At 36.7% G+C, this 14,470-nt stretch overlaps 1 protein-coding gene across 5 annotated transcripts in view; it reads right to left on the reverse strand.

Moving 5' to 3' along the window:
* LOC109048443 (zinc finger protein castor homolog 1-like) overlaps window positions 1-14,470 on the reverse strand; it is a 191,336-nt gene that overhangs the window by 112,345 nt on the left and 64,521 nt on the right. The window contains exon 1 of one of the 5 annotated variants that reach the window (XM_042713325.1): window positions 833-1,287. The exons of the other annotated variants lie outside the window; for them this stretch is intronic. The gene's annotated coding sequence lies outside the window, so the exon portion shown is untranslated. Of the gene's footprint in view, window positions 1-832; window positions 1,288-14,470 lie in introns of those variants that run through there. 5 annotated transcript variants of the gene reach the window in all.

The raw sequence follows: 14,470 nt of genomic DNA on the forward strand, positions 1-14,470 counted from the left end.
ACAATTTAAATAACTGATTTAATTTTAATATATTTATATATTTATTTTTGATTATTCCTGTGATGGCAAAGCTGAATTTTCTGTTGCCATTACTCCAGTCTTCAGTGTCACATGATTTGGTGTTCAAATAACATTTCTTCTTATAACATTTCTTATTCAACATATTATGTTTAAAACAGTCGTGCTATATACATGGACCACTTTTTGCACAGTTTGTATTTACTTTTTAAATATGTAATATGTGCCACTAGTGTGATCAAATGTAAAAACAAAAATGAAACAAAAAAGGTTAATTTCCCTCTCTCTGACTGTCATTGGTCAACCAAACAGATAGCCCCGCCCCAAAACCACACCATTGGTTACTATGAAATCCAGTTGGAATGCTCAAACAAAACTCTGTAAAAGTTCTGTCATTTGTGGTTTAACTAGAAATTAAGCTTAGATTTTAAAGTTGAAATTTTTTTACAGTTAAAAAGAATGGTTAGTTCCATTCTTTTCCAATCAGAAGAAATGCTCCCTGACCCTTATTGAGAAATTCTGTTTTTCTTTCCATGTTTAATTGAGATTTTGAAAAGGAAGCAGATAAATGTAGCCTTGTCTAACCCTAACCCTTTTTCCAAATATTTTTTCTTTTTTCAGTTTTTAACAAAACAGCTAGTCCACTCATATTTCCCCCTCCTATTTAAACTTCACACCCAGCACACAGAAATAAGCCAAAGAGCAACATACAGCAACTGCACAAAGAGCTCTCCTAACAGAAAAGGCAGGCTTAAAATAGAATAAAAAAAGAATAAAAATGCTGTTATCCAGCTGTCCCCTTTAAATCACTCACAGTCACTGCGACCACTTCAACAGAGACCTCAACCCGCCAGTGCTTTTCTCAAGCTCAACAACTGAGATATCCATAAGCAGAATGAGTTAATAAACTCTTTTCAGTATACGCCCCTCTTCCTGACAGAGCAATGACTGCATTCTACAGCTGCTGCAAGACCACTGCCGGTACAGACAGACCCTAACCCCAGACCCGAACACAGAGAGAGTGTAAGAAAAGTCCCAGAATTCATGCAGCAGTGAGTGGGGCATACTCACATACAGGAAAGACACTTGTGCAATACACCCCTGATCGCACCAACTGAACGACAGGGACAGACGGAGCGCTTGGCAACACAGAGAACACTGAGCTTAACAGTTCTCAGGTTTTCTGCTTTATGTAAATTTAGACGCGTTTGAAGGTTTCAAATATAGCGTCTGCCAAAGCGATTACTTTTAACACTGGCAAGCCCCAGAGCAGTTTCTATGAAGCATTCTTTAACACTTCCCTTCTTAACAGCCATGTGCTCTAACGCAAAGTGCAGCTCCGGCCACAGCACAGAGGGGAGTATAAATTATCACTGATATTTAACGTGCTGCCTGGGAGGAGCCGCACTTCAAACCAGCTGCCAAAATTAGTGGCATTTAGCTGTTTTGGAAACTGATCATGTGGGGACTGATGCTGCCAGTAACTAACAACTAAATGAGCAAATCCCACAAAACCTCCAGGTCACATCTTACCTGTGATTCAGAAGAAAGAAATAAGAAACTACATTTTGCTGAAAAATCACACAGAGTTATAAATAAACATATACATGCATGTGCCTGGTATTCCCTACATTATGAGTACCAAATGTCCCTACGAGTGTAGTAATACCAGTATATATGTATGTGTGTGTATGTAGATAGATAGATAGATAGATAGATAGATAGATAGATAGATAGATAGATAGATAGATAGATAGATAGATAGATATAGATAGATAGATAGATAGATAGATAGATAGATAGATAGATAGATAATTTTTATAATAGTAATATTAATATATACATAATTTTAAAAATAATAATGGCAGTCTATTTTAGGTTTTGGTTATTTTGTGATTCTGCTTTAAAACGTCTTGCTAAACTACTTTATTCCTCATTCAAAAGAGTGTGGTTATTTTTCATATTTATCTTGCTAAACTACTTTATTCCTCATTCAAAAGAACATCACAGTATGTATAAATTAAGTTACAAACCAGTCTTGACACAGCATTTTCCTCACCTCTCAAGATAAACATGGCCAGTTGCTCTGCATAGTAACTGCTCTAGCAACAATATAAACAGCCTAACACCAGAGAAAAAATGTGTATTTCACTTCAAGGAAGTTTCTTAATAAGGAAAAAAAAAGTGGCTCCCTCCGAGTAGGGTCTTAATTTCTCTGTTCACAGACATTCCTGTCCTGGAATCCTCAACACATATTCTCTTTAATCCTTAACAGGCCAAAATGTTCTTCCAACTACTTATTCAGCAAAGCAAGCAGCACACAGCCACAGTAAGACTTACTCTGCAATAAATCCACCGGCAGGCAGGAGAGCAGGGCTGCTTTCTGAAAGGCCCACAATCAGGCACCAGATAAATTGCATTTTGTGCAAGCTGCATTGTCTCTGCTTCTGTGTTCTGCTAATCTAATGTGTTCAACATGGTCTTGGTCACCTTGACTTTGGTTGCCATAGAGCTCCATACAAACACACCCAGAAATGCACCAAATAAGGCCAAGGGAAAAATCTCATAATCAAAGAAGTGAAACGAGAGTGGGAAATGCTTCCAAATATACATGTGTTGCACTAAAGAGCGTATTAAAGCTGGAAATGCACTAAGATGATGATGAAGACGAATTATTCCAGGACAATAAACGTATCAAAGCGGAAGAATGTTTATGCATTCTCCGTAATCATTCTTCATTTTTAATCAACAAAAGATAAATTTGAGTCAAGACGGAGGTCCTCTAAGCTGTATCAGGGCCAGCATTGTTTGTTCTCAATATGACCTTTAAACAGTTCGCTGTAACACAGAGGAATCAGGCAACGCGAAGGCGGCCATCCTGTCTGGCAGCCAACCCTGGCAGATGCGACTTCTGAGGAGTTCAAAAGAATTCTGCATGGGGGCAAGGCTATTTACATAATCCTTCAGATATATTCCCCTGCAACCTAATCAAATTATTCACAAGTCTAGCCCCTAAACATGTAGACCCCGTGATACACAGCCCTTCCATTACCGTCCTCTCTCTTCCTTAATCATATCGAACCAAAACCAGTGTCGATTTTCCCTTTAGAATGGAATGCATTGGAAGAAAACAAAAGCATTGCAACGTCTGACACACACAACAGTCTTTTCCCTCCAGGTCCATTTCTATTGCCATCTCAAATTAGTCCTCCATTATATTTGCTTTCCATCTGACACATTTAAAAGGAGAGAATATAAGCGGTAGGGTTAAACAAACTGCGCAGGGTGATACAAAGAAACAGATAATTTGCGTTCCATTGTGACCCGAAGATCAGTTAATCACTCGAAATAATGTCTTTTTTTTTCTTTCAGCGCTGATTTTGCACATTAACTCATCTAATTGACCGAAATACTTACATTGCGATAACTTGAAATGCCCAGCTTTTGATTGGCTTGAACTATTTTCATTCACCTCCCCTGACACTAAAAACATCGACTGAGCCCTGTTTAAACAACAGCACCGAAAAGGCATATTTAAACATGCACGCAATATGAAACTTGTTCCGAGCGATGTCTCATTTAGGCTCCTACAATGCCCAATTCTGCACATTGCAATTACAGCTTTGTCTCAATAACAATAGGCCATCACCACAGTTACAGCTGGCACCTAAGGGGTTAAGCTGTCAGGCTCCATCAACAAAGTTTACATCATATGTGCGGTCAATTTTCAATGACTTCTTTTCCCACGTCGAAATAAACTATTTTATGTCTCCAAATATGCAGATCATTTTGCTTAATGAAAGATGCTTGACGTCTCCGATCCAATTAATATGCAAATGCAAGCGAGGATTTATTTGTGACATTCTGTATGGGTGAGAGAAAACAAAAAGGGCTCTTAACAGTTACACTAATTGCTGTGACTGATTGTCACATATCATCATTCACTCTGAATCTCCTAAATACCACACTACACATAAAATCAATACCTTCGGGATAAAAAAGGGGGCGCATAGATCAGAGCGGGCGACACTGAGCGGCAAGAGCTTCGGGATAAACAGTCCTCTCCTTATCTCCTTCTGAAACGCTCTCTGTTTCAGTCTGAATAGAACACAAAATGCTTGTTTCTTTTTTTTAGACACGATATACATTAGATGTATGTGTGTTTCCTGTATCCTAATGGTCAATGTACTAATGCAGTTTGGCCTCTACTAAAAAGTTCTTCAATAAGTGATGTATTTATTACTGTAAAAAAAAAAAAAATCTCTAATGCAACTTCACTATTAAAAACATTTAATGGACAGTGCAATATAATCTGCTGTTTACATCATCCTATAGCTTTAATGTATGAAGTAATATACAATATACAGTGATTGACTTAAGACAAAAGATGTGGCCTTCCCACAAAGCCAGCTGAATAAAACAGCCAGTCCACTTTTAAAGCAACAGAACCCTATTATTTCACAAAACAAAAAAATGCAAATGAAACAGTGCACCTCTGTAGTCAATGAAAGGGTTAATCAGGTAATCCAACTGATAATATGTGAGCATTCAATGCAAACACCCTCAAGGATTCTACATTGAGAAGAAAAAGTAACAAATTAGTACAGAATGATCAATTTGCAGCTGTTTTAGCATTGTTTCTTAAGCCAGCCTCAGTCTATAAAACTAACTAGCATGTAATTGGAAGACTGGAAATAATGGTCTTGAAAAACACACTTTATCAGTGGAGCAGCAGTGGCAGAGCTGTCAAGCTTAAGACATCGAACAGCCTCTGACAAATGACTTATCGGCACAAGACTGAGTGTATACTGAAACACAAAAATGATTTAGGTACAAAAAAACATTTTCTTATGAATGAATACCTCAGTGATATCATCTAAATACAGCAAGATTAACCCTAAAACAAGGCTAAACCTGCTTCTTGCTAAAACGGCTGTTGCATGACGAGGTGTGTGTGCTATAAAAATAATGTCTTTCAGCTCACTATGTTCTTTCTCCTCTAAAGAGGTTGGAACAGACAAGGCAGCTATTTGAGGATGTAATCACTTGCTCCTCTCCTTGAAGTGGCCTATAATGCTCCACTGCACACTGCTTAGCAGTTAGCAGCCAGGGCAGATTGCAAACAGATCTCTCATGAATTGTGGGTTTAGCAGTTTTACGCATCTCCAAACAAGCTGCTCCCGATAATGCCATTCTCTCTCCGACAAGGGCTGACAAAAATTTGTCACTTTGCTGCAAACATGTGATTTGAGAGCCATCAGTCAATGTGATTGAGAGAGAGAGAGAGAGAGAGAGAGAGAGAGATAACTTATTTATACCTCACAATGTGACTTTATATATTGCAATGGCAACATTATACTTTGCAATGTGACCTAATATCTCAAAATTGTATACATCAAAATTTTTCATTATATATCCCAAGGGCAACTTTAGAGGTACAATACAGTTCAAAAGCCTGGGGTCAGTACTTTTTAAAAGTCTTTTTAATACTTTTAGTACTGTTTTTTTTTTTAACAAATAATTGCAGCATTGGTGAGCATAAGAGACTTCTTTCAAAAACATTTTTAAAATCTTGCCAACTTTATATCTCCCAATTCAACTTTATATCTCACAATTGCACAATTCTATTTCACAATGGCAACTTCATATCTTACATTTACAACTTTGTGACTTTCTATCTAACAGTGTCCATTTATAGATCACAATGACTTACTTTAAACTTCATTTTATGTTGTATTCTGAGGCAGAAACAGCTTTTCACAGCTAATCAATCTAAACAAACAGAAATGTTTGGAAGCATAATAGATCACTGTGGAACATTCCAGAACTTTCCGTAGCTTCTATCTTGCTTCCCGCTAATTTGAGGCCACTGTAATGAAGGCCTCATGCATTTTTACAGCAGTGTCAGGCTAAGCACTGTCATGTATAAATTAACCAGTGAGCTAAAAGCTTTGTTGTCCTGCAGGAAAATGCAAGTCATCAAGCATTAAGCACATATTAATTTTCAATGGACCAGCAATAATGGGAATGTTTTATGAACAGGAAATCACTGTGGTCTTACCCGTCAACCAGCCCGCATCAAACAAGGTGCCCTGCACACATTCTTCTTGCCTTTCTAGCTCTGACCCTGTGATACAGTTCTGTGAAATGATCTTCATTGGATATTTGAATGATGGTCGAGACTGTCTATGTGAGATTGAGGCAGCGGTTGTGTGAAAGGCAGATTGCTATGGCTTTTATGGCTAACTGCAGTATTCTTATACCAGGTAGCAGGTTTTCATTCTCCGGGCTTTTATTATGCCACATATAAAAAGCGTATTAGATGCGATGATGGGCACAGGCCTGCACATCTTTCCAGACCACTAAAAGCTTTTTTTAAAACAAATGCGGTAGGGCGAGAAATTTTAATAACAAACAGATCGGCCCAATTTCATTCTTTGCTAACTAATAGACTAGTGCACATCATGAAAAAGCGGAAAATCCTACAGTAAATTTGAAGCAGAAGTAATCCGGTGCATTGGAGGATACTCTCTCCCTCGCTCACATCTCGGCCAGAGTTTATTTCACCTCAGACAGAGGTGAAAATGGCTTTGTAGTTTTTTTTTTCTTTCAAACAAGACTCAAAGGGCAGGCAAAGCATTCCGGAGCCTAAAGCTGATGCCCTAGTGGCTCGGCCAGCCACTTTTCCAAGGCCTGCTACTTGATTAAATGCATAATCCACTACTCCCCATCCCCAATGATTTAGTGTGCCTTTAAATCAGCTTGCACACACATAAAAACCTCAAATAAAAATCACCAAGAAAAACCATTGCACTCTAACTGTTCTATTAAAATGATACCCGGCCAGGCCTTTCTTCTCCGCAATACCGTTTATTCCACATGAATGCATATCTTCTTTTTTTTTTCTAGGTGTGCATATAAAATATTTAAAGTTTAAAATGTCAGCGTTGAACATCAAATGCAGTAGTCTCTCATTAATCACCTAGGATGTAGGCTCCCTTTTAAGGTTATAACCCTTTGAAAGAGCAAAAATTACATTTCTGACCTTGAAGATGAGACAAACTCATAAAGGTAAAATAATTCACGCTTTAAAAGGAGGCAGTTATCTGCGCGCTCAAGTTGCTGTGCTGTGAGTTTCGGGGGGGACACCAAACAATTTTCATTTTCATATTTACCTCGAAGCTGTTCAGATTAATTCGAAATCAAATCGAGAGAAAAAAAAGAACAAAACTGTGAGAAAACATCAAACAAAGAAATAGTGTAACTTTCAAATCCATGGGGCTCAGCTATCTGCACTGCATAGAATGTTGCCTTTTTTTCATGGACTTTTATTAAATGGTGCATGACATTTCCATTACTCAAGGAAATTAAATTCGCTAATTTTCTTACAAGCCCGGTACGTCTGCTATTTTAGGGAGGTGCGCAGAACAGAACAATTGTTCCAACACCTACACAAAGGAAAGGGATTGTGAATGTACCTTTTGAAAAGAAAAAGTGAATTAAAGCCATAAAAGCAATTTGCTCTTTAATAAGACAAGTCTTGGTTTTGATCTTCAGCTAAACTGGCATTTGGCTAGGTATTAAGCCTGAAGCCACTTGCATTTATAAACCCAGGTGCCATGTTCCTGTTATGCAATTTACTTCCAAACTGCTTCTAATAACAATAAAAAGAAACAAATGTGATAGGTTTCAGGTGTTTTGTCTGAAGACTGAAAAAATGTTTCGTTTTCAATCTCCAAATGTGTTTTGCTTTAGACAAAAGGCAATCACTATGAAGATGTACTCAATATTTATCAACAGAAAATGCGTGATATTTAGTCTAAAACCTTCATGATTCAGAATTTAAAAACAAACAAATCCCTTAATGTGCTGCAGATCTGCAATACGCTGGTTTTAAATCGTTCCACATGTCAAAATGGAGCATCCCAGAAAACAAACATCACACCAAGACTCTAGTTTCTAGAGTCCAACGGTTTTCCTAGGAGGAGCGTATGTGCACACAAGTGAGTCTTGGCTGGGCCAGTGGAAGTGACAGCGTCACACTGAACCTGGCTCTTCTCCTCTGGAGATGAAAAGGCTGATTACTCTGCCTCTCTCCTGGGGAACCAGCAACATGTCTGACAGCATCATTGAAAAATAGACTGCTGAGCCCCTCTGGGTCTTATAAGGGCTCGCATTTAATGTAGAGGAGCTTCAAACTAAAAAGGAGGTGACACTACAGTCTCTACGACTGCATCAATGAATGCATTAAAGACTGTAAGGGAAGCTTTCAGTTCTCCAGGCTTAGACTGTCTGATAAAGTGAGACCATAAACTAATTTAGTTAACAATGATTAACCAACCAACAGCAAATGACTTGTATCGACCTCAAAGGCTTAAAAAAAGGCTTGATACACCATGATGCCTCAACCATTTGCAGACTGGGAAAAGTGTTCAGGAAACCTGTGTGAAAACAGTCAGTTTTACATTATATTATTCTGGCCTTGTTTGTGTAAATTTAAATGCACGTAATAGAGCTCAAACCAACAATGACCAACAAATAAAACACCTGTATTGGCCAATAAAATTGCTATTAAATATTAAATTAAAAATGCTACTACAATTATAATAATTTTACATTTTAATTTAAATTGTTATTAATTTCATATTCATTTATTATTATTAGCACCAGTCATTTCATTTGCTATTATATAAGTAATACATAATTAATATACAATAAAAAAATACATATTAATTAATTAATGTAACAGTATTTGTCTTTAAAGGATTTTAAACCAAAAGGCTGGAACATATAAATATAAATGCAAAAAGAGGGTTGGTGTTTTCAATTAGTCTAAGCATCATGAAAACTCAAGATGAATAAATTCTACTCTCAGCAAAGAAAGGCTGACAACATCACGAAGAAGCTATATAAAATGTATCTGTTGAGAAAAAGAGAATAATTGGCGTCGTATGAATTTTTATCCAGAGGGGCGTCATTATTAAACTTAGACACGCATTTCAATTCAGCAGTCATATCAGGGAGAACAAGGAACAAGACAAGATCAAGAAATCCTAATTATAATTACAAAATTACATAGGGTGCAACAAGGGTGCCTAGTTTAATGGTAATAATTAGAGACATAAAATTTTAATAGGGAATATGGCATTGTGTTGGTTTTGAGGCTTATGTCACTTTAAGGCCCAACTGCATATGTGTGTGTGTGTGTGGTTGAATGTTTAATGATAAGCACCATGATTAAGATGGTTCACTTTGCACTACTGGCCCTCTACAGGAGCTCAGCCTGTATCACTGCTCTGAAAGAAAAAGAAATCCCCATCCTGCACCCAAACCGCCACACGTGCCCTTTTCCTGTCTCTCTTTATTACCCTGCCATGATCCTCTTAAGCAGACCTCTTCCCCAGCGCGATACCATATGTTTTCAGTTAAGCCTAATTTCTTTTTCTCTTCATTTAAGACATGGACTGGCTTAGCCAGAAGCATTATGCGGCCCACTCTTCCACTCATTCATTTTCTTCTTGGTTTTTCTGTTATTTTTTTGGCCATGTCTCTTTAAGGACTCCAAAGCTCCCTGTTGAAATTAATTTACAGCCACTACAAAACCAGCGCAGGATTTTAAGATCATTGCAAGTAATTTTAAGTTAATTCACTCCAGATTTCTACGTTAACCGTTCAAACAGAGTTCAGAGCGTAACTGGGTTGGGGTCAGTGTTGATGTAAAAACAGGTCATTCAAGGGGGATTTTTCTGACCTCGTTGGTTTACAGTCAGCAGGAAAACTCTAGAAAATGCTCACATATATTTTTACTTGGTTTGATCCAAGTAAATATATGTATATATATATATATATATTTTTTTTAATTAAACACTTTTTTTGAAAGATTACAATTTTGTAATGAACAATAAGAGCAGGAACATGTGGTAAGAAAATAAAGTCTAATATCATTTTGACTTAAAATGCTTATTCTCAAAATCCTTTGCAGGCATAATAAGCAATAATGTAAATAGCACTGTGATGGAATTGTTCACATTGAAATGTCCCTGTTAAGTGTCACACCTGGGTCTGACTCCTATGCTGACAAACATCTTCCTATGACAGATTTCAGTCCCTGTTCAAGATATGCCATTCTCTGCATTTCCATGTAGCACACCCCTCCTGTGCCGAGACCAATGCTAATTGCATGTTTGTCTGCACTTCCCTGAGGTGCCACAGAAAAACATCAACATCACAAATCACACTATCGTGTATGAGACTTGGCACTAATGTACTAATTGTTATACCATATTCCTTACTTATGGAACAGTACATTATGGAAACCCCTAAATGTTCAACACAATAACCAAGACAGGAAAAATAGACTTGAGTTTTGCTTTAAAAGGTCTTCTTTTTTTCTGAGTGGGATGACTGTATGCCACAGAACCTTGAAACAGCTCTTTTACTCCTGAAAACCAGTCTGTGATCCACTTGTTTTTGGAAGTGGAGGTTCAATGAATCAATAGAACACACTTTGAGGTCAGAAACAATTGTGCCTCTGTAACTGACCTTGTATAAAGGTCTTGTGCATACTGTTGATTTACCTTGATTGCCAACAAAGCCAACTCAATATTTAAGCAAGCAAACAAACAAACAAATACATAGCTCTTTCACAACTTAAATTATAGATTTCGAGTCAGAATTCCAAATTAAAATTTCCAAAATAAACAGACCACATAATCAACAAACAAACAAACAAAATAAATAAATATCTGCACAGCTCTTTAGAATGAATAAATTACAAGATTTAACAAATAGCAGATTCTAAGCCGGAATACTAACTAACTAACAATAATAAACAGCTCTATGGAACTTTAAAAGGTTTAACATGACACATTCTAAGCTAGATTACAAATTAAATGAATGAATGAACAGCACCATGTCAAGATCATGGCGTGGCTGCATAAAAAATAAAATAAAATAATAAAGTAAAATAAAATATTTTGCAAGTGTCAATATTTTGACACTACAATAACACTGCAGTTTAGTCTAGTTTAACTCCTCTTTCACCAGCTCAACTTTTGAGTAACAACTGCTGGATTTAAAGAGGCTGAAGTCTGTAAAACCTCCTTTGATTGTAATCTATGAAAACAGGAGATAAGCCCACCACACAGTTCATGTAATGAAGCTCACATCAAACACAAACAGACTGTTGTCTGAACATCCCCACCCAAAACAGACCCTGTCTAAATCATCTGTCCATTACTGGGCTCAGACAGACCACATAAGACAGGTGGCTTTTTTCAGTACGGAAGACCCTCATTTTCATGTTTTTTTTCTGTTAGAAATTTGCTTTATTGTGGTTTTTGGCAGATTCTCTGTGGACTCTCTCTGTGGACTATTAATGTAGTCATATTAATTTAAAGAGAGGCAAGTCTTGTAATGAATAACTCACTCGAGAGACAGATTGGATGCTAGTGTGTAAATGACTGCAACAGCAAGTACGCCATTAGATTCATAGTTTGAACACAAATGATCCAAAAACAGAATCGACTGAGGCATGCTAAAACCTTACAAAATCATTACAGGCTTTAGGGTAGAAAGGAATGCAGAGGTCTACAAATTAAGCTGTAAATTGTTAAATATCAGTAAAGGTGAGCTCTTCTTTCCAGCATAATTACTGCTGCCAATCCAGTGTGATTTTATAATTCCAAAATCCTGACACTTCACAAAGACACTGTAATTGCCTTGTGGTGGCCTTTCGCTCACCGCAAAGGTCCATTAATTTTTCTCAGGATCTGTCCTGAAACGTATTCCTGCTTATGAAATGCAGCTCATAGGGAGATGTGGAATTTTCCATGAAAATACAAAAAAACTGCCAGTCTCAACAGCAGAGCGCTGCTAGGGCTTTCTGAGGGGCCCAAGAATAGCCCTATGATTTGGTGCTAAATACACATTGGACATGCAAGAATTCAAAACATGAGGCAGTGGATCTACATTAGTCATCTGAACTAGAAACTTCCAACCAATCACATTTCACTGCTCAGATTCAATGACAGACCACAATCATTTACTTGTGATTCACTTTCATGAATTTAACACAAATTTAAAGATAATTCACACACAAACAAATAAATTTGTTATTATTATTATTTTTTTTACTCATCCTTAAGTTGCAGAAAGCACAATATAGCACCATGAAAGCATTGTTTAAAAAAGAAAAGAAAAAGGTCCATATGACCTGTGCACTATATTTCAAAAGATATTAGAAGATTAATTTTATTCAGCAAAGATGCAATACATTGATCAAAAGTGAGAGTAAGACTTTTGTTATGGAAACTTTATTTTTCAAATAAATGCTGTTCTTTTAAACTTTCAATTCGTTAAAGAATTTGGAAAAACATCTATCATGCCATTCAGCCAATCAGAATGATTTCTCAGCCTTGTCATCACAGGAACATTTTTAAAATACTTAAAAATATAAAACTATATGGAGAAAAAAAACACAGCTTAGACATTTTGTTGATGATAGAATGTTCATTGTTGGAATCTCCCATTTTAAATCTCCCATTGACTTAGATAGACACTGATAGAATGTTGGCCATCTGAAATCTAAACGACAACAATTATAGTGATATTTGCATATGAAATTAATTGACTGACATCCTCACCTTTGTACTTACAGTACACCATTCTATTGCGTCCTTACAAACACTGGGAATGTATTGGATAATACAACCAGCATATTAGAAGGAATGGTAAATGTTAAGTATGTATTTCTGTGTACACATGCAGCTTAGGATTGAGTCTGCTTAATGGGAACGAAGGAAAGGGACGGAACAGGGAGAGGGAAAAGAGTAAAGAGGGACACTTCACACATGGGAGCTATTTGTTTACATCATTTGCCATGAAAAACTTTCAGTGAGGACAGCACTTCAACGGAGCGGCCCAAGAAAAAACTCTCTATGAATTTTAATTATTTACTATGAGAAGACTTTCATCAAACAACACTACCACTATCTGCAAAGACAGTAGCATTAAATACCATACAAGAAGATCCAAAAATCCCTGTAGAACACACAAAGCTTGGGGCTTAAATACTCACTCATGATTTCTTATCTTTATTCACTTCTAAGTGAGAAAATGAAGAAAATATATTCTAGCGCCTGCCTGCGTAATCTGATCGAGCTCCAATTACGAGCTGAAACAACTGGATTTTAGAGGATGCATGCATGTTGAGTTTTCAGAGCATTAGATGGATTTTACAAAGCACCCCTAGAAAAGCATTTAATTAAGTGCGTCTTTCTTCCTTCCGCTTTTGCTTTTTTTATTGTTTATATGTGTTTCATATAAAGCTGTGCAACGTATAAATATCAGAGAATTACAGCGAACGCAGAGGCAGGAAGAGCAATGACATGAAGAGAGAAAAAGAAGGGTTGAAATGGCATCCTCTCTAAACTTAATGAAACAGCATCCTTTAATTTTTTTTTTTTTAAGTAATTATAATAAAGATGGAAAAACATAATAAAGGCCTCCCAGCCCCCACCTGCTAACAGTAATTATAATAGACTCAACAATAAATGGTAAAGCAGCACAGAGCTGCATCTTGGGAATTCTCTGGGGTCTGTGGATTAGCTTGAAAAGCCTGAATGATTAAAATACACTAATTAAAATTTTGTGTTCCTTGGTAACTCGTCTTCCTGGGCCCCTTGCGCTGGTAAAATGGGAATAAATGTGACAAAAGCAAATACTGCTTCAGACTCCAGTAAGTAAACAAGTATAATCCAGTTTTCATAGGTGTGTTTCCATTACATATTTCACAAAAACTAATGTTCTTCAAATGCACATTATTTCTCATTGGAACAGTTCAGACAAAAATGAAAAGTCTGTCATCATTTACTCACACTCTTCATGTCTTTTGAAGCCCATCTGACATTCTTTCTTCTGCTGAATGTAGAAAGATGTTAAGAAGAAGAGCTGCTCTTTTCTATACAAAGAACATTTTCAAGGCAAGATTTTTTTTTGTAAATAACTAAAATTTCAGTCTGTTTTCAGTCTGAATGGCTTTAGAAGACTCACAACAAGTCATATGGATCACTTTTATGGTACTATATTGGCCTTTTTTGGAGCTTGATCGCACCAGTCTCCATTCACATTCACTTTATGGAAAAGAGCAGCTAGGACAATCTGCTAAACTTCTCATAAAATCAAGTCAAAAAGTTTTGGAACAATAGAATAATGAATACTAACAGGCTTTTATTTATATTTATTTTTTGATAAACACGATTCAGTTAATCAACACAAATCAGTCTCAAAAAGTCTCAAATCAACTTATAAAGGAAGTCTTAAAGTGTATTGCATCTGAAAAAATTGTGCGCTTTTTACTATCTCTGTTGCAAACCCCAGACATCTATAGGCAGAATACTAGGCAGAAAGAGTTTTTTGCCTGTTTTGACACATATGGAGAGAATGTCAGGCA

The sequence above is a fragment of the Cyprinus carpio genome, chromosome A23 (genome assembly GCF_018340385.1).
Source record: "Cyprinus carpio isolate SPL01 chromosome A23, ASM1834038v1, whole genome shotgun sequence".
NCBI lineage: Eukaryota > Metazoa > Chordata > Actinopteri > Cypriniformes > Cyprinidae > Cyprinus > Cyprinus carpio.